Source organism: Nipponia nippon, unplaced genomic scaffold, assembly GCF_047370975.1.
Source record: "Nipponia nippon isolate SJK-2023a ecotype South Korea unplaced genomic scaffold, ASM4737097v1 scaffold_5, whole genome shotgun sequence".
NCBI lineage: Eukaryota > Metazoa > Chordata > Aves > Pelecaniformes > Threskiornithidae > Nipponia > Nipponia nippon.
Genome location: NW_028262369.1, coordinates 99,050,840 through 99,071,233, shown reverse-complemented (window position 1 = coordinate 99,071,233; position 20,394 = coordinate 99,050,840). Strand labels below are relative to the sequence as shown.

The following is a 20,394-nucleotide window of genomic DNA, read 5'->3' as shown; positions in this document are numbered from 1 at the left end:
GTTGCGTGGCGTAGGGAAGCGTTACTTGCTTTACATTGCATACGGGAAAGTGAAAGGCGTGACACAGCTTTACAAATAAGCCCCAGTGTTGCTGTTAATTACCTACGACGACAAACTTACTCCAATATGAGGAGTCCCAGCGTTCTCCCCATCAATAACTCCCACTGTGGAAGCACTCAGGAGCCTCAGTTTTCTGAAGCAAGGGGAAATCATCTCAGCGTTTTTACGTCCCTCTGGACGAAGGGAGACATTCGGGGAGCGGGAGCCGCTGCTAGCCATACATACCTGGGAAAGGTTAGGATAATTGCAGGGCAAACTGGGTTCTTTGGCTTACAGTTAGGCAAGAAGCCAAAAGCAGCTCTAAATCCTGCTATAAGGCATATTCAGTTCAAAACCAGACTTGCAAAATTTTTAATGAAACTAACCATCCATCCATACGGCGACTGCTTAACATCAATGCAGTAGTGCAAAGGAAAGGAATTCTTTCAAGAGAACAAGACGATTTTTGAGCAATTTGTTGTAGTCTGTAACTGGGATGTCGACATTTGCAAATATCAAAATTAGTGTGGCAGCACTGCTAAATAAAAAAGCTACTTAGCTGGCTCACGCTTAGGCTAAAGAAATTATTCTGGGATAAAAATTAATACACAAGACCTTCATTTTTACATTTATTTATTTAAAGTACATAACCAGCTACACAATGCGTAATTTACAGAGCTCATCCCAGGCACCCGGGCGATTGACACTGGGTGATGCCACCAGGGAAGTCATTGTCTGCACCGGGGTTAATGGCCGTACCAGCTCCGCAAGGGCTCTGTGCCACGAGCGCGTGGGGAATTTCACTGGAGAATGAGACAAATGCTTCCCAGCCTTTACTGAAGCTAACTGGTAGCTCTGTTTACCCCCAAAATCTCCACATTAAAACAAAGCTGGACGTTTGGGGCCAAGCCTTTCTTAAATTCCCCTGAACCAGTGTCTACTTCTCTGGCTATGGAAGAAAGTCGAAAGGGGAAAAAGAAGATTGCTTTATGAACCCTCGTTTTTCCCCAGTGCTCAGCATTTCCAGACAGATCCTGAGCTGACGTTTCGGTGACGTTCCAGGTGATCTGATTTAACGGTCTTGAAGCTGGAGGGTCAGCGTCAGGCTTTAATAAATAGCTAGATCCGAGCTCGGCAGCGGCAAAGGTAGCATTCGTCCGTAATAAAGATGTAGTGCTACCATAAACTCCATTGCGAGAGCTGAGCAGTGTACGCTTAAGAAGAGATTATTGATTGCAGCACATGAACGGCTGACCTTGCCTAGAAGACTACAGAGGACTTTTTCTGTAATAAATGAAAAAAAAAAAAAAACAGGCTGCCTTCTGAGAACAGTCTTCTCGAAGAAAACCAGCTTCTGCAGGGATTTCCTGATGATGGGAAATAAATACTTGATAGTCTTTATCCTCATGCACGTCCACTGTGAAAGAGGCGGCGGTTTCACTTTGGTTCATCATGTTTTACCTAGCACAATGTATCTGCTATCTACTTCAGTGCCTATTAGTCTTTTATTTACAGCAATTTCCTACAAGTACCAGAAACCTGCCTTATCTAGCCTCAACAGATTGTAGAAATAAGTTGCAAAATAATGGTCAGGCCTGTTAGCCTTAGTGTTATTGTAGGTTATCTTAATCCAGCACATATTTTGTTTGAGAATTAATTAAATACAAATCTAAAAACCACCTGGAACCAGAAAAGCTTGCAGTCACTCTGAAGGACCTTGCCGATGGCCATATCGACATCTTTTCTACAGCGACCCGTACATCAGCACTTAAAGCCTCGTCGGCTTTGATCCTACCTTCTGCCACGTAGGTGGGCACGTCTGCCCGACTTCTGCCCTCCCTTTTCCTCCCTCTGTCCGCATCCTCGTTGCGCAGTTGCTGTTTCTGCATCTTGGGCTGAGATCCGAGCTTGTGATAACAGATGGAAATGCTCAGTCCCAGTACCCCAAGTTATTAGGTTCATATCGTATTAGCCCTCTGATTTTTCTCTGTCTGCTAGAAATTATATTATTGACTTTGAATCTGATTTACTTGCAGCAGCTATGCTCTGGTTTAACTGTGCTGCCGTCCTTGGCCTTACTTCCAACACTTGTTTGTGTAGATCAGATGCCGCTTCATCAAAGCAAACCGCGATGCCAATAGCGATGAGATCAGCCCCCGCTTTCTGCTCAGGACCACTCCTCTACCAGCAGCAAGCATAAATCTCACACCCAGAGCTCCAACAGGAGGGTGCATGGAGATAACGCCCGCTTAATCCAAGACCAATCGATCCTTTCAGTCTCGCTGCTTCTTCCCAGTGCGTGGGGACACCTCCCAGCCCGTGGTACTGGACTGACGAGCCTGAAGCCAGGCTGTGTGCGAGCCCGGCACCGAGCATCTGATGGCACACAGCAACGCGCAAGAGAGTTAAGCGCAACCCCAACGGTACCTACGTGATAGCGCTTTTTCTCAGCTTTGAGGAGAAGTACCACGTGGAAATATTTAGCACAATGACTTTGCATCTTTCTTCTGACTTCTGATTTGTTCCTTAAAAATGCGTAGGCTTAATCGGTGAGCGAGGGCCGTGTGTGCGAGGGCAGCGTGGCACCAGGAGAGCGGGTCGGGGCTCAGCGGTAAGAGCCCTTGCTGGACCGGCGTGTGATTTTCAGAGGAAGCCTGAGCAGATGCGTTTAGCAGAAAAGCTGCGGTAATGGCAAACAGCCCTGTTTCTGCCACTGCCGGCTTACTGACCTGGATTTCTGAGAGGTGAAGCCAGGCCCCCAAACTCGTTTACCGTTCCTCCATGGGGCCCACGCCTGGTTTTCTGCCCGCTCGCTAGGCTGAAGGCAGAGCTGCGGAGTCAGCCGGTCCCACCTGGCTGACGCAAGGACAGGGCTTGGACCGCAGACATTATCTGATGGCTTCAGGCAGGGACCCAGCGCCCCATGTTGTCCTTAAACGCTTGTGCCTGGTCCTGGTCCGTGCTGCTGCCATCTGTTACAGCCAGCGGGGAGGCTGGTGGGCAGCCCGTGGGAGAGTGGTCTTTTTTTTTTTCCCCCTTCTTTTTCCTTCTGCAAGGGAAGGGGGAGCGGCCTGTGGCACAGCCTCCCCCCTTTCCCTCTCCTGCGGAGGGAAGCCTGGTGGGAAGAGCGGGTGCAGGATCAGAAGACCACGGTGGAAGCGGTCTGATTTTTGCAGTAGCTTTTTCATCGGTCCTGCCTGGACTCTGTCTCACAGCACCTTCCCCCTTGGCAAACGCCTCGTGGCTGCAGAGGTTGAGAGCTGCGTTTCAGGGAACGGGTCTCACCTGCAGGCCCAGGTGGCCCTCGGTGGCACCGTCCGGTTGGGGTGGCCCTTGGGGAAGGATGCACACGGGACCCCACCTTCCCCTGTCTGTAGTCTGGCACAGACCAGCAGCACTCCAGCCTCCGCCAGCGCTGGAATGGCTCCCAGGCTCCCGCTCCCATCGGCACAACCGCCCACGGAAAGCACCTTCGGCAAGCCCGGCTCCCTCTGCCTCCGAGCAATCCAGGCCACCCCGCTCCACCCTGCCGGATCACCGCCCCGGATCTTGGCAGGCAGGGGCAGCGCGGGATCCTGCTCATTTTTAAAGGCGAGGCCGTGCTGTTTCAGCAAAACTGGGATCGTTCTCCTCGGTCGAGTGCAAACCTGCCTGGCACCACGGGCTGCTGAGGACCCAGTCCAATTTATTTTTAGCAAAGCTCAGATTATTCTTCTTCTCAGGACAGCTAGTCTGAATGATTTGCTACAGTTTGGAGAAAAAATCAGTTACAGAAAACAGTACGAGCATTTGTTCTGTGGGATGGAGTACAGAGAGCGTCTGCTTTTAAAACACGTCCCCGAGAGAGGCACTTAAAACACAGGGTGCTCGCTCATCTGTTACGCTTCTTCAAGAAATTAATGCAATTTAAGGCTGAAATTTTCCATGCACTGAAAACGAGAGGATGCGGGTTTGTGGTCCTCACGCAGCCCGTATCTGTGCGCGTTGGAGAAGCAAGACGCGGGATCTTCGTGTTCAGCCTGGTGCCATCTCACTCGCGAGCAGATGTAACACCAGCGTTATTTTCTGGTATGATGCACCCTGGCCGGCAGCTCGTTCGTGATTTATGGGCAGGAAGGCAAGCAGACAAAACACAACTTCTGAATTCCCAGAAAGGCAAGGAATTGTAAATGCTAATGAAACTGAGATAATGGAGCAGAAAATCATGGTAGGGAATGAGTCAATATTTAATAAAGCTTACATCGGAGTGTAAAGCAGCACTTTCTGAACTGGGATGGAGACAGAGGCTAGGCGAGATGTGTATCTGCGTGCCTATCAGTCAGCTTTAAACCGGCTGTAAAAACCATAGCTAGGACAGAAGCATCAGAATCATTTTTTAAGGCAGGGACATTTTCCTGCCTTTGTGGACTGTTGTTATCAATTGCAAAAGGATTTTTCTCTCTTTTTTCTCCCTGGAAGAGTTATCAGCGTGTGGAATGGAGGGGCTGCAGTTCAGTCGGCTCCTCAGCTGGCTCGCCGCTCCGAACGACAGCCGTGGGACAATGCCGGCCATTGTACCCGCGGCAGGAGAGAAGCTCGGTGTGCTTCCACCCAGGCTTCGGACAGAAATGCTGCACAAGTTTCCATTGTTTTTCCACCAAAGGCTCTTGACAAAGAACTCCCGAGGATGGTTAGGCAAGAGGAATAAAATTAATTTAATTTTTTCAGCTGATAGAAGCTGTTTAGAGGCCTTAAATGGGTTTCAGAACTCATGAGAAAAGTATGGATTTCAATTTTCAGACCTGATTAATAACATTTGTCTCCCAGCAAGGCAGGGGGAGGGGGAGGATTTGCAAGAGCTGGAGCTGTGCAGTCACTGGAAACACCTTTTCCAGACCTTGCGTTTTAAAGCATGTTCTCTAGTCTCACCGGCTCTCTCTGTATCACTGCGGTCGAAGCTCCCGGCAGCGCCGTGCTCCCCTCGCCGGGCCGCGCTGGGCACGGCCCCCGCCTTCCCACGGACCGGTGCCCTGGGGCGCGCCGCAGCCGCAAGGGCACAGCAGGGCGGGCATCACCGCGGCGCTCTCTTTGCTTTTGTTGTAAATTTAGGGACTGTTCTGCGCTTCCCAAGTGAAAGAGTTGCTGGCACCCATGTCCGCGCCCCTGACAGCTGGGGCGGGGGGTGTGAGCTCTGCTGGTCCTGCTTTACGTTGCTCACTAAACAGATGATCACGTAAAGATGGGGTACGGGGTCTCTGTGTGTTGCTCTAGCCTGTGAGGTCCCACCTGGTCCCACGGGGTGCGTTAGGTCATAGAATCATACAGTCATAGAATTGTTTAGGTTGGAAAAGACCTTTAAGGTCATCGAGTCCAACCGTTAGCCCAGCCCTGCCAAGCCCAAGTTATCCTTAGGAAGATAAGTGGTGTCACAGGCTTCACAGGTCTGATTTGCACCAAACTGGTGTGACTGTGCACCGCTAAGGGCCTGTTTGTGGTGGATACTGGTCCGAGATTAATCAGCCTCAGTGGATAGCCCTTCAGAGCAAAAAGCACTGCTGCCCGAGCGCAGGTACCTGAATCTGGAGCTCCTCAGCCGCCCCGTGAGCTTGCTGGGAGCTGGGCGCTCGGACAAGCCGTTGCCTTGCTCCTGGCCCGTGGCCGGCGGGCAGGCAGGGGCACGGCAGACCAGGACGTGGACGGGTCCGTTTCCCTCCAGGTCTCACAGTGCAACGTTTTGTTCCGATGCTAAATTAAATGAAAGGTCAACAATGCAGATTTTCCCATAAAGCAAAAATTTCCCCCTTCCGATCAACTTTAAACATCTCCGCTTCTGTTACAAGACAAGGCTAACAGAAGTTCACGCTGAATTATTTACTGCCTCAGTGAAACAGGGGACTGAAGGCAGACTGGCTCGCTCTGGCCGAACCCAGACAAGAGTGAAATGATGTTAGGTGCAGGGAGCGTGAAGAAGACTTGCTGCATCTTTAAGAGCTTCTTTAAGAAACCAGCTGTGAGGGTTTGGAGATACCAGGTCATACGACTCCCGAAGTCCCTGCCGCTTTCTGACCGACTGTACAGCTATGTCTGATGGTTACGGTTGTCCGTGTGTGGCAGCACCGCCGCAGGTACCAGCATAGCCTTGGAAAGGCGCATCCCAAACTCTCCTGCATCGGGGGGGACGGCTGTGACGGTGGCTGGCCGGGGTTCACGGACGGCCTCGAGGAATCCCCTGCCTTAGGGCGCTTCTCTGTGCGTGCGGCTGCCCCCAGCCAGCACCAAGGCACCTGCTTCGGCGAGCTTCCAAAAGCGTGGTGATGGAGTCGTCCCGTGCCGCCAGGTTTCCTTCTGACTAAAGCAAAGAACAAACGCTAAAGCACCGCTTTGGAGCCCGTTGCGTGCCCTCCTCCGCTTCCCAGCAGCCGTCGCACAGCCAGGATTGCGCCTCGGCCTTGACCGTCTGCACTTGCGGCTGACGAGGCGGGGGAGCTCGCAGCGCGCCTCCCTGGGGATAAAACCATAGGACAGAGAGGACAGGTTTCGGAGCTGTTAGTAACATAATTAAAGCACATTTCCCAGAAAACAGGACAAGGTGACAAATTGAGCCTCTTCTCTGCATGGCGCAAAGCTCAGGCTAAACCAAGACTTGCGTATGTGCGTGCCTGTTGTATGATTTTTAAGACACGTGCCTGCATATGCATGCTTTTTAGAACTACAACCTTTTTCATGTTCCAAAGGAAATGAAGCTGTTGCTAGAGAAAATATTTACAGATGGATAGCAGTCGCTACATCCTTTTGGCTGGCGTCTGAATGCTTGCATTGCAAATCGTATCATTCAGCCACAAAACCAGGCCAAGCTAGTAATTATTGTTTGGGATGCGACACGGGAATTGAGTGTGACCAGTGGCCATGCAAAGTGCGAAGATGTGTGTCCGAGAAAATGCTTATTCAGAAGGATTTTAAACAGTGTCCTGAAATGGAGTGCAACAACGTTATCTGAAAGCCGTTCAACGGAGCGCTTCTCACACACGATTGCTATCCGATTCCTGCCGACTCAGCTCCTCTTTGTTTTGCTTCTCCTTGCTAGCTAGAACAGAGATGCTGCAGTGCACGACTGGGTGGGTGACCTCAGCCTCAATGCCAAATGGATGACTAAAATGAACACAGAAAATACAATCCATTGTCTTCTCCCTGAAATGCCAGCTTTGTTCCACGTGGAGCTGCTGGCTTATCGGGATAACCCCTTCGATGCTGCACCGAGACTTCAACTCTGCAGTCCCTGCCCTATCGTTAATTTAGATTTTAAAAAAAATCATGGTGTCCTTTAAAGGCTTGTTTTGCAGCTGGCAAATGGCAGATCGAGTGGGATGGCAGGGTGGTGCAACGCCACTCGCTGAAAGCAGCTCATCCTCCGTCTGCAGAGCGTTCGCGGTTTGGCACAAATCCACCCAGAGTCAGGGGTTTTCATCTCCGGCTGTGGCTCGATATGTGCGTGTGGGCTGAAGACATTTTTTTAACCTGTACAAAATTACAATCGTCACAATCTCGGCAATCGCTGGGCCTGGTCCCCTCCAGAAAGCAGGCGGAGGAGAAGCGTATTGGGTGCTTTATCCAGCGTCTCGGTAGCAGATCACTTACTGCGTCACGCGACGCTCTCAGCTCTGCCCTTGCTGAGCTTAATTCCAGCAAAACATTCAGGGCTGTGAATCCCCCAGAGCGCTCGGTGCCGCAGATTTAGGCACTTAAACCCTGGAGAAGGGTTGAAGTCAAACCTTGCCCTCCTTGTTTTCTCTTGCCCAACCCGCTGTTTGCTGGGCAAGCGGCTTTCCTGGATCCGTGTCGGACACGGTCGTCTCTCCGTGGGCTGCGGGGACCCCGGCTCGGCTCCGTGTCGGGGAGGCCAGCGTGAGAGATGGAGGCAGAGGGACAGGAGGGGCGGTGAAAGGCTTGGGGCAGAGAGATTGTAAAAGGTGGGACACCTCCGCCCGGGGAGACAACGAGGGCGCGTGATAGGAGTCTGTACAATCATGGGAGGTTACTCACTCATTCTCAAACAGGATTAAATTGCGGGATTCTCAACTGGTTTAATTCGTGGAGGAGAAGGTTTATTCGATGGAGCAGTGCCGGTGCAGCCTCAGAGTGAGAAGGTCCCATCCCTCGACGGCGGGATGCTCGAGGTGGCAAATCACCAGGGGAAGAATATTTCGCTGTTTTTATACATTTCCCAACATACCTTCTACTGGCCATTCCCAGAGACAGAAAGCTAGCTGCACCTTTGATCGCCAGTCTTTTAAATCTTAATCTCTTTTCCAGCTGAAATCCCCGGATCGTAAGCGCGGACGGAGAACGCAGCCCACGCCGCGAGGTCAGACGTCCCCGCCTGTGCCCTTCCTTGCCGTGGCTGCCGGCTGCGGCCCTGCCGGCCCTCTCGGAGGGGCTGGACCCAAAAGCAGCCAGCCTAGGGGAAGACCTCAAACCACCATTTACCAGCAAACGAGCTCTATTACTATTATTTGTTGTGCAATAAAACTCATATTTCTGAGTCTGTCTATATCAGCCAGCTGCAGAACTGGTAAAGCACTTTAAAACATTTTTGGAGGTTGGGGGAGAAAAAGCCGCCTTCCTCCCCCAGCCAGCCCCGTCGTATCGCTCCCGCGGGTCTGTGCAGCCAGCGTAAGCGGCAGACCTGCACCCCTGCCCCACCAAAGCCGCCGCAGGCTTGCTCCTGAGGGCAGAAAGGTGGGATTTGATCAAAAAACGCCTCCCTGGGCTAGCTTTAGGATGCAGCCCAGGTCACTGCCTGCTCTCTGCTGGGATGGGCAGTTCACACGGGGATGTCTTGGCCAGAGCCCAGGGCCAGTCGCTCTGTGTTTGCACGACGGGGAGGACCCTCGCAGGTACACGTCCTTCTCAGCGTCCACCTAATTGTCAGGCATTGAAAAAAGCTCTGGTTTTTGCTGAACGTAGCAGGTGACATTCCCGTCCTGCCTGGGTTGCTGTGATCTCCCAGCTGGTTGGAAGCTCCTCCGGCTCCGTCACTCGGAGAAGCACAGCGTACCTCCTGCAGTCAGATGCCGCTTGTAGGGGTGGAGCTGGGCTCCTCACCCAAATCACGCGAAATCCCCTTCTTGCTTATCTGCCAGCTTGGGAACATTACTGTCACTTTGCTGTTGAATTTTCCAAGTGCTTTAACACGCGTCTAGCAAGATTGCTACGGGCTCCCAGAGCCAGCACATTCACAGCGGCCTTTTAAATGAGCGTGACACGGGGGGCGTGATGGGGGGGACCGAGCCCAGGGGGGACGATCGGCGTGCCCCTCTCGCGAAGGCTCCTGCAGCGCTCGGCTGCCAGATAGACCAGATAAAAGGCCTTTACGGTAGATAAGCCGTCGCTGTGTTGACAAGGACGAGCACTGGATTAAAAGCAATGAAGATACAAGCCTTACGGGAGCGGCGCGACAGGGCAGGGGAATCCCGCTCCCGGGGTGGGTTTCCAGTGCATCGCTGTCCGTCAGTCCGTTCCTGCCATGTTCAGGACGGACGTCTCTGCGCCCATCCTACCCGCTGACCCCTCGCCCCTGCAGCTCAGTCCCTCACTTCTGGGGATCGCCCGCCAACAGGCTAAAAGCAGCAAAGCTTTTTGCGCACCCCGATCCTGAAGGCTGGGCAGGGTGTTTGCCGCTGCTCGCCCACCCGGCTGCTCCCGGCCAGAGCCATCCCTGCCCGCTGGCCGTGCCAACCCATCCAGGTCCTTGTTTGGGAAAAAGGAGTAAATAAACAACCAGCCCACACCAGAATCCACCCTGGCCAACTCCTCATGTCCTCCCTCTGTGAGAAGCGGCTTCAGAAGAGTCGATGGTTTTTCATGATGTGGGTGTGATTAATGAACTTAATCACAGGATACTTTGATCCATCTCTTGTTTTTAAAGGATAGTCAAAAACAAGAAGAACTGCTACCCTTTGTGCTTTTGTAATTTTGTTAATCGTGGAAACCAGTGAGACTTTTGCATAGTCAGCACTTGCATGCATTATAAAACATATTTGCAAAACACAACAACACTTGCTTTTATATTCTGAAGCCAGCGAGCATATCCTAGTTGGCAGAAAGCTCAAAGGAAATTTATGAAGACCCAAAAATCTTGCAGGAATTTAATTAAACTTTAATCTTGGTAACACGCATACATATCTGCTTATACGGTGTCATCTGCAAGCAAAGCTGCTTCACTATTTCTGTCTCTGGGTCCTCTTGATTCAGTTTGCTGGCCACTCGTCATCAAGCCTGCTCACACCTTCTCACACAGCTCCGCTGGAGGTGGTCCTGCTTCAGCAAGTCCCTCCGTCCCCCAGGTCCTGTCCTCCCCTCTCACGTCCAAACAGAACGGCGCTGAAGGAGCAAAGTCCGCAGCTGGAAAAGAGCAATTTTTAGCTAATTTGCACTTTGGTGGCGGTGGAGCCGGGGCTGCGTGGGCTGGTCATGGAGGGGCCACGGCTGCCACCGCTCGCGTGGAGCACGCCTTGCTCAGCGGCCCCACCAGTGCCACCGTCCCCACTGCCACCGGGGACGGGCGGCACGCTTCTGCCGGTCCCCAACATGCAGATCCACCACCGGGCCATCACTTGGCCTCAGCTCTGCCTCTCGACTGCAATGTTGAGAGAGTTGTAGCATCCTTGGAGGCAATTCCCGTCGCAGCCAGCCCTGCCCCTGCCGCGCTTCCCGCAGCCCCGGCTCCAGCACGCCCAGGCCCGGGGCTTTGCCCCCGGCGGGGAGCTGCGTGCCCAGCCCGGGCAAGGCGTTCAGGCGAACCCCAGCTGAGGTTAGCAGGGACCCAGCAACGCCCGTGGAAAGCAGACAGCCCGTTTATGTAAAGGGAGGAAATTTAGACTGAATTTAAAAAATAAACTTTTTTAATGAGTAAATACTTTATTGAAGAACAATTTCCATTGGTGAGTACGTGATTCCTCATTGCTTGAGGGATTTAAAACCAGACTACTCTCTGCTCCAAAGAAGTGCTATAAGCAACAGTTCTTTGCTTATAATGAACTGGAAATACTGGCAAGCCTCCATCTCCTTCAAATATTTTCCCTTGTATCTTCAGAGGTTAAAATAAATTATTCTGAGACGTAACAGATGTAGAATGCAGTCAGTGACATTTCTCCAGCTTTTTTAACTGAGTTTTCTTTCCTCTGAAATACGTAAGAAGCAGCAGTGGTTAACGTCTCTTCCCTCTGACCGGGATGATCTTCAGAGCCGGCGTTCCCGCGACGGAGCCGCTCCCTCCGAAGCGTGGCGGTGGTGCCCAGCAGCGGGCCACGGCACCGCCGTCCCCGTGGGCTTCGGGAGGCGGCACTGGTGGGACCGGCCTGCTCCCCAGAGCCCCGTCCCGTCGTGAACCCACCAAGCCCCACGCTGAAACAAGGCACTCCTCATTGCCTGAGCTTGCCGCTCATACAAATCACTCCTGCTCACTAGCACTAGTACTAACGAAGCTACCAGAAAACCCCCGCTGTAACAGCGGAGTCCTTCCAGCAACCTTCTGTGATACATTAACATCAATAACTGCAATAATAAGGATAAATAATAATACTGACAACCCCGAGAAGCCCACGGTTGTTCGCGCCCCCGTGCCAAGGCGCTGCAGTGAGCTTTGCTGAGCCCGTGTTTCTGCGGCAGAAGCAGGGGCGATGGAGCCGCCCAGGCCGTTACGGCATTTTCTCCTGAGCTCCGTTGCCGCGTATGGATGCGACCCACCGACGCGGTTTGGCGAGCGGATCCGGTGAGCCAGGCCCTGCCCGGAGCGTAAGCCCCGAGGAGTTCAGCTGAAGCCCAGAGCGGGACTCTGAAGGAGCGGGGGTGCAAAAGAGGACCCGCAGTGCTTTCACCGCGGAGCTACGTTACGCACAACCTTTGGGAGAAGATGGTGCTCGTTCTTGGGCAGTTCCCAGATGCACGCGGGGTCCCGGACAGCCCGGCAGGCCCCACCAGCCCCTGCTCTCCTCCCCAGCCAAGCCGGCCAAACCCGCTCCGCGTCCCGCAGAAAACGTCACGCAAGTTCAGTTCTGGAGCAGCAATGAAATAACGTCTTTTTAAACATTAAGAAAACTCGTGTGAGGCAGTATTTCAACTCATACGCTCATTTACTCACGATACTAATTTTTCAAGACTCTGGCAAGGGAGAATAGTTTGGGTTTCAACACAAGTAAGAGGCAGGGAGATGCGAGAAAAGGTATTCAAATGACCCATCCAGTATTTGATGGGGAAACGCAGCGAGTTAGAAGTGGTTAAACAGGAATTATTCGACAATACCAACATGTCTGGGTCAGGCGTTTACACGTCCACACGCTTCTCCTGGAACGACAGCACGGGGAAACCTTCCTCCCCGCTCCCTCATCACAGCCGCAGGATGGCAGCAGGCAAAACCCTGACCTGGCCGCACCTGGCAAAGCGGGGGTTGTGCCGGCAGAAACGATGGTTTTTCTGTTAATTAAAGAACTCCTGATAAATCACTATCTCGTGGAAACTGGGCTGGCTATGTCGCTGGGCTGTTTCACACATATTTATCCTACGTATATAATCCAGCTTGGATTTATTTAGAAATAAAGGTAAAACACACGATGGACGCGCGTGAGCGCGTTTTCTTGGAGACTGGAACTGGGAGAATGGAGGATAGCTCAGTGCACAGAAAATTAAATCTATCGTAAGAAAAGATTTGTGATTTATAGAATTATAACAGAATCACCTTAGGGTTTAATGGCACAAAACACAGTAAAATGTTTTTAAAAATCAATTAATTAGTCCTGGTGTCTGGAGCAGGTCTCAGACGTGGAGGCTGTGCTTCGGGTACAGCCAGGACAGGTGAACTCACCCCTGGGTTGCGCTTTACTGAATTTCCAGTCACACTCCATAGACACAGGAGTAGCACATCAGGTGTTTCGGGGATGAGAAATGTTACGATTCTCGCCCTCTCCTTTTTCTATATTAAAAAAAAAAAAAAGAATCAGGTGTTTCCGAGGTCGGCAGCCCTGGTTCAGGACCTGGGGAGTGAGGAACGCGCCTGCTCGGAGGCGTCACCCGGAGAGCCCCGGCTCCGGAGCGGCGAGCAAACCAGCGGCACCACAGCTCTGCTGCATTTTGAAGTCAGTGCTGTGGTTGCTCAGGAGTAAGTTCAAAGCTGTAACCTTTTCTGATGACATAAACAAAACGGGCAGCAGCAGCCTTTCTATTATTCAAACAAGTCCTCAAATCCCTTGGCCCTCTTCCTTTTTCTTTTTTTTTTTTTTCTTTTTTAACAAATGCCAGAAGCCTTTGCTGTAGAAAAATGAAAATCGCCGGTGGCCAAACCACCAGATTTGTGCTTTTGGTCCGTGTCCTAATGGGGTGTGAGCGTTGGCTGCTGCTTCGGAAGTGGCAGATGGCCGTCCACGCTGTTTATTTTGCATTTCCCCCCGTTCAGCCGCAGCCTCCGCGTGCGCGCAGCGTCCCTTGCCCTGGGTGGCCAGTTTTGGCTTTGCCAACTCATCGCTCCATACCGAGCGCCCAACACCAACTGTGGTGCAAGCGTTGAACAGGAAATACTGCGATGGCTCTTATCGGGATTCATTCATTAGGTTAAGCTGTAATTATGTTGCCTTCTATTAAAATATTAAGTAGTGCAACCTCCCTCGCACAGGGAACAGGCTGTTTCTGGAAGGGAGCTCAGCTGCTGGTCACCCACCCGCGGGCCCAAGGAGCACCACGGCTCGCGCGGAGGCTACCATCCTCTGCCTCCGGCGCTGGAAGGAGCCTCGAAACGCGCTGCGGGGAAAGGCTCTGCCTGGGGACGTGCTCCGCTCGTGGCTGGGGCAGCTTCTGCCGGCGCAGGATGGAAAATTGGGAAAGCATCGGCCCAGGGAGGGGGCACCCATCCTCAAAGGAATCGAGGGGGCTAAGGGCAAGCGCTCCCCGGGACAGGGAAGCCCAGGGTGGCCGGGCAAGCGGCTCGTGGCCACCAAGTCACGTGCGGGTCCAGCCCATTCACCCACTGCTGCCTCTGGCTCGTTATTGCTCAGCCCGCTCTCTGCCAAACGGCCCAGGAATAACTTGTCACCTTCCCCAACCCATTCATCGCTCGCCAGGCACCGTGCGGGGCTGGCCGGGCCGGCTCTGCCCCGGGCGGCTCGCAGGCCCATGTCGGCTTGCCGACTGCACGACTGTAAGCGGGAAGAGGAGTGACAACACGGGATCCCGGCTCGGCTTGCACAATTGTTTGAACTAGCCGTTTCGATGGCCCCACAACAAATATGTTGGCCATAGTTTCTGTGACATAAAGAACAAAGTCAAAGTGAGCTGCATAGATTCCCATATTTCGGTTAATATTTACAGGAAGCTTTGCTCTAACGTCGTGCGAATATGGCACAAATAGAGAAACAAAAGGGGGAGGAGGCTAGCTAAAAACAAATGAGTTTTCCATTTTTAAAACTTAGAAAATAAATTTAGAAAGGATTTCCTCAATTTATGATGAAATGCTGGCTGGGTTTACAGCAGCGGAGGGAATTCTGCATTTTGAGCTCCCAGGACGAGGGATGGAAACACTCTTCCCAGGCCACTTGTGCGATCATGCCCTCCTCGGTGTCTCCTTGAATTTAAAATTATCTGTTTATGAGGTTAGAAACAGTTTGGCAACTTAGTATTTTGTGCTCACAAATCCTTTTTCATCTGAGGATCTCAGAGTAGTTCATAAACATGAATGAAGCCACAAAACACCCATGCAGGGCCTATCCTATCATACTCGTCCAACAAGTGTGTAATCAGAAACAGAGCTTGCCCGGGTTTGCACAGGAGAGGGCATTTCCTTGTGATTTGGAGAATTTCCTTTAAGTCATACTGTGGCAGATTTGAAATACATACAAAAAAAGCAAGCCAGGAAACCCGAAGGTAACATTTTCTTGAAGACACTGCTAAAACGGGAAATTCAGGCAATCTTCTCCGATGCAGTGCTAACTGCGAACCAGCCGAATCCAGCGTCGCTGATCCCGCGGCAGGAGCATCACCTTGGGGTGCCGGGGCAAACCTCTGCCCGTACACATCGACGTACCTGCTGTGAGCGGGATACACGCCTCGGAGCAAAGGACGTTTCTGCTCCCCATCACTCCCAAAGGCACCGCTAACCTCTTTGGAAGTTTACCCTGGAGGAAGCCGAATTCTCTAGAAAACACCCCAAAAGGCAAGCCGCTCGCAGCCAGCGGGTCGGGGAGCAGGAGCAGGGGCTGCTCTGGCATCCCCCTGTGAGGCCGGCTGCTAGCCAGGTCCTAGCCAATGCCCCGGGGAGGGAAAAGGCCGGCACTTGCCTCCCCTCCCTCACGCTTTTGCTGTCAGTCCCAGGAGCATCTCTTTGAGTCTTGATGAGCCTCTCCATCCCTCCTCCAGCCCTGCAGATCTTCAGGTGCCTCCGCCTTTAAATATACCATAGGTGCTGGGACCTGCGTATTGTGCAATTCTTCATTTAAGGATCTCCTGCTTTAATCGTCTCATCATTGGGGAAAAAAAAATGGTATTTGATACCATTTAGGAATGGAAAAGAGTTGATGGGGCAACACTTCTTTAAAACAGTACAGGGAGTCCCACGTTTCAGGTAAAACTGAATTGCCAACTGTACCCACAGGCCCTGCCAGGGAGAAGAGCCCTTACCAAATGAAAAAGCGGGAACCGCTGCCGATGGCGCCAGCGCCGCGCTCACCGTAAGTCCCGGCGGCATGGGCGCAGCTCTTCCACCCTCCCTGCGCAGCCCCGTCCCAGCAGACTGCGTCGAGGTCACGCTCAGGATCCTGCTGATGAGAGTTAGTCTGGATTTGTAAATCATATCTGAAGGGCATAATCCCGTGCTTAGTTTATTGATTTCTTTTATTTCCCACTCCATCCACTTTTTGACACATTTAATTTTAACCCGTGTTGCTAGTTACCCGCAGGGGTTAATTTTGCCAAGCTCGCTAATGTGTCTCATGACCTCCCGAGTCTCTTTTTGACGTGGTTCTGTTGTGATTCCTTCTGGTTTTCTGTCGAAGAACCGGAGCAAGCCTGGCAGCACAAACCAGGCACGTTTCGTAATTCGAAATCAGCTGACTGCTGAGCGCACATTAAACGTACAGGATGGCGTAGGTGTCTCTGACACGACGACGGACTGCCCGGGGTGTAGCTGCGGTGCTCTGCCCTCTCCCCTACTTGAGCATCCCTACAGGTGGCTGTATGTATTCAGAACTAATTAAAAATGTACATTTGCATATTCTAGACTGCCTTGTTAATTATATGCTTTGAGGCACGGTATGCCTGGATACTCACTCTTGTGTTAGGATGGGTACCCCAAAATAACGTGCACTCTTGTTACCCAGCACCGAGTTCTGACTATTCACAGCCCCAGCGCCGAAAAGCACAAGCCAGACTCATCAGGCATTCTTAAAAATGATATATTTGGGGATACGTCCGTTGTGAAGGAGGGTAAAGCTAGAGTTGTCCCAGTACAGTGAATGCAATCCCACTGACGGAGACACAGACAGATCCAAATCTGGTCCCCGGTCCTGCAGAAAGAATCGCTTACACGCTGTCTGGGCGCACGCTGTTAGCGGATAACGAGATGCAAAGCAGCGTACCGGCATTTTTCATTCAGAGCGTAAATGCTGGCAGTGACAGGACATTGAACTTTGCAGCTCACAAGAGGAAGCATCTGATCCGAAATGTGGCTTGCGCTGTGAAACAATTGGGATTGCCCGACAGCCGCATTCCTCCCTGGCGTAGGTTTGTTCAGACGGGGGGCCGCGGCCCGGAGGCCATATGGTGCCAAAGGGAGACAAATTGGTTGACAAAACCTGGGACTCTGCTTTAGTGTCTGCTGCCATATGGGACGGGGACGGAAACTCCTCACGCGACCTGCCACTGAGCAAAGCCACTTCTTTCAGGCAATTTTCCTGGGTTACTGGAGCAAACGTCTACAGATCAGGTCTTCGGCTGCTCCAGAAGGAGCTACCCGTCCTGCCGGCACAACCCCGCCCCGGCTGAGGCTACTTTTTGGACGGAGATGCTAAGAGCCCGGGGCAAGGTCCATTAACCAGGTCCTTTGCCGTGGAAATCGTCTCTCTGCAGTTGGGCGACTACTGGATTTAGACGCTGGGTGGGTGCTGTGCATGAAAGTAGCGGGGAAAAAGTGGGATGCATCGTTTTGGCTGCCTAATCTCTTTCCCTCTTTCTCCTCTATGGCAACTGACGTAAGAAAGAGGAATCCCGCCATGTAACAACAGGTAGAAGAAAATAAAATCTATGATTAGAAAAAGAAACGTATTCCAGTTAACGTCAACTTGTTTCCAAGTGTGCTGCAACAGCCACGCATGAAAAAGTGTCTGAGATCCTTTTATGAGGAAACTCGAGTGCCTGAGCGGAATAACAAAAGCCAAAGAAAACTTAACAATAATGAATCGAAGTCTTTACACAGCAAGGACATGTTCCATTTAAGTGGCATCAGACTGTGTGTACAGTAAAATTCGTTATTAAAAACGCTCGAGCTTTTCCATACTTGTCTGATGCAGTATCGTTTCTCATGCAAGGGTATGACGGATACAAAGTCTGTTCATCTGCCGAGCAGAAAGCCGTAAAAGCACGGAATATTAACACTTTAAAGCTTCTCGCCGACTTCCTTCGTCACGAGCATCACCTAACAGTAAAATCAGAAGAACTGAGGGGGAGAGAGTCCTCGTGTACATCTTGAAATGCTTTATACGGAGTTATTTTCAGCGTTTCTCTGTTTAATCAGTTTCTCTGTCTGCATGACTCCTACACAGACCGCCAGAGGAGAGAGTCCACTATAAAAAGAGGAAAAAAAAAATTTCAGTAAACCACAAAGTAAACTAGAGGGCAGCCGGAGAATCTAGGCAGATACAAAACAAAGCTGGAAGCCTTAGCAGGCTGCTTCTGTGCACGAGGAAAAAGCTTCCGGAGAGTTACCCAAGTTTTCCGAACGCAAACAGTTTGGACAATATAAATTGTCCTTTAAAACATCTGCGACAAAAGTTAAGGCTTGAGATTAAATATTATGACAACACATTGTTCCGAAAGTAACAGGGGAAGCTCCGAGTTGGCCTCTCTGATGTGTGACAGGGCGGGGGGGGAGGGGAAAGCATGGACTTCCTAAAAAACCCAGCTGATCCATCAGTCTGGAAAAACAGATTTAGAAATAACTTTTTTTTTTTTTTTTTTTTAATAGCTCTTTTTCCGTCCTCCTCTCTAGTGCTTCCTAGGACTTCTCCTTAATGAACAATTTGTTCCTGCCGGACTCGGGAGAACTGGCAGTGCCCTAATATTTACTTTTCACTTCCCGGGCCGTATTATTTCTGCAGATTTTATAATTTACTGTGGGATTTAGGTTTTCCATTGGGAAATGTCCCGTGGCTTTGGTTGTGGTGTCACCTAGAGCAGAAGTTCTGTAGATGCTTCCGGACTCGATGTTCCACACGACTGCTTGAACCTGGGGGACTTGCACTCGGCACAGGGGGTCCTGTCTGTCCTTCACCTCTCGGAGGTACGGCAGATCTCAGAGCCGTCGTCCCACCACGACCAGGTAGAAAACGGAGCAAACGTACACGGAGACGTGTGACATTTGATTCACTCCTAAGGTGACAAAAGCACGACAGGATTTGAAGAACTGGAGAAGCTATCCATTTATTCGCACGTGCAGCTGCCGTGATTACTGCACCACGTGCGATACTGCGAGGGGAGGGGAGCTGAAGTTAATAAAAGAGAAAACTCATTGTCTTGAATTACACAGAACTCATTACAATTGTTCTATTTCAGCCAGAAAACATTAGTGTTTATTGCATTTCTCTACAAATTGATTCATCCTTCCTTTTTAAAGCAATTAAACAAATTAGTGCCATTTTTATTCAGCGTGATTCATTACGTGAAATTGTAAGTTTCGATGCAATTAGTAAATTTAAGGCTGAGGGAAAGGCGCTCCATTTTGCCTTAAAAATCTGACAGCAAGAGTTCATTTCCAGCAGTCAGCTCGGGATGCCCAGCGCGGGCCCTGAACGTGAGACAACGGTGCCACCTGCAGACTGCCTCCAACCCTGGGAAACGGGAACAAAATGGAAACGCCATCCCAGAGGCGAGCCTGGGCGACGACGCAGCCGGGCAACTGGTCTGCTAACGCAGTTTCATCATCAAACACCACCACAGTACATTTGACAATACTGTGACGTCGTAGGCCCCAGCTGATTTAAAATAAATGCTCCTGATGTACAAAATGTTGAAGAAATATGAACTCTGCCATCATTTCTGAAGAAACATCAGTGTATTCTTCAAACAAAATTTCTAATACAGAATCTAAAATTCCTTGAAAAATACGCAAAAAATATTTTTCACACGTGGGAGTGAAACTTTTATATCTTTAAGTTTTATACTTGCATATCACAGCTGAGGAAAGACGTGTGGCCCTGTAAATTTGAGATGAGTGGGCAGGAAAATGCCACTGAATAATACCGAAATCTTTCAGGAATCTTGTTCTGAGTCCTTTCAAAGTCCTACCCTTCTAACAGAAACACAGCCACCGTAACCCTGTTGTGCCTCTCTTTTCCACGAGTTCTCTTGTTGAAGAAGCCAAACCCAGGCTCTGACTAACGCGCTGACACTACTGCGACGATGACTCAAGCTCATGACTACTCCGACACGCGGCTCTGAAATGTGTGACTGTGCATATTCCAAACAGCACATGGTGCTGGGTACAGAACTGACTCACAGCCCGACTACCCCGAGTTCATTTGAAGTCACATCGCTCCTCAGAGAAAGGCGGTACACCGGGCAGCGCCTTGCAGCTCCCAGGCTCCTGCAAGCAGCTGTCAAGGCTGCCCACAGGGCCGGGGGCCCTCGGGTGCGCCCAGAGAGGGGCTTCTGGGGTCCCTCCCCCCCCTCCCCCGTTGCAGATCCCTGCCTGTGTGGCTGCGGGGCCGTCCACCACCCGGGACGCCCTCCCCTCCCTCAGGAGGGACTATACCCACCTCAGCCATACCTCCCCAGGCCGTTCTCCCCGCAGGCCCTGCCCTCGCTAAGCCATACCCCTCCCAGGCCACCATCTCCTCAGCCGTACCCCCCCACACAGCCGCGCTCCCACAGCGCCCGCCGCCGGGCGCTGCTTCCCCGCCCTCATCACGCCCACGGAGGCCGCAAAGCCCCGGCCCTGAGGCGGCTTTTAAAATCGGGTTTTGACACCGGAGAGGGGGGGAAAACACCGAGCGACGGCGGCCGCCAGGGTAACACCGGGACGAGGGGAGGAACCCGCCTCAACATGGCGCCCGTGACGTCACGGGGACGGGGCGGGGCCTCCGCCCACGGCCGCCGTAGCCCCGCCCCCACGAGGCCCCCGTC

At 51.7% G+C, this 20,394-nt stretch overlaps 1 long non-coding RNA gene across 3 annotated transcripts; it reads right to left on the bottom strand.

Moving 5' to 3' along the window:
- Positions 1-10,081: 10,081 nt before the first annotated feature.
- Positions 10,082-20,272, bottom strand: LOC148052403 (uncharacterized). Of its 3 annotated transcripts, none has more exons than XR_015698654.1 (4): positions 20,028-20,272; positions 18,442-18,642; positions 12,878-17,837; positions 10,082-12,489 (listed from the first exon to the last, which is right to left on the bottom strand). It is a non-coding gene; the product is annotated as an uncharacterized LOC148052403 (long non-coding RNA). The 3 variants fall into 3 exon arrangements; XR_015698655.1 differs by having other exon boundaries at positions 10,082-12,985; positions 15,679-17,837; XR_015698653.1 differs by having other exon boundaries at positions 10,082-17,837.
- Positions 20,273-20,394: the final 122 nt, after the last annotated feature.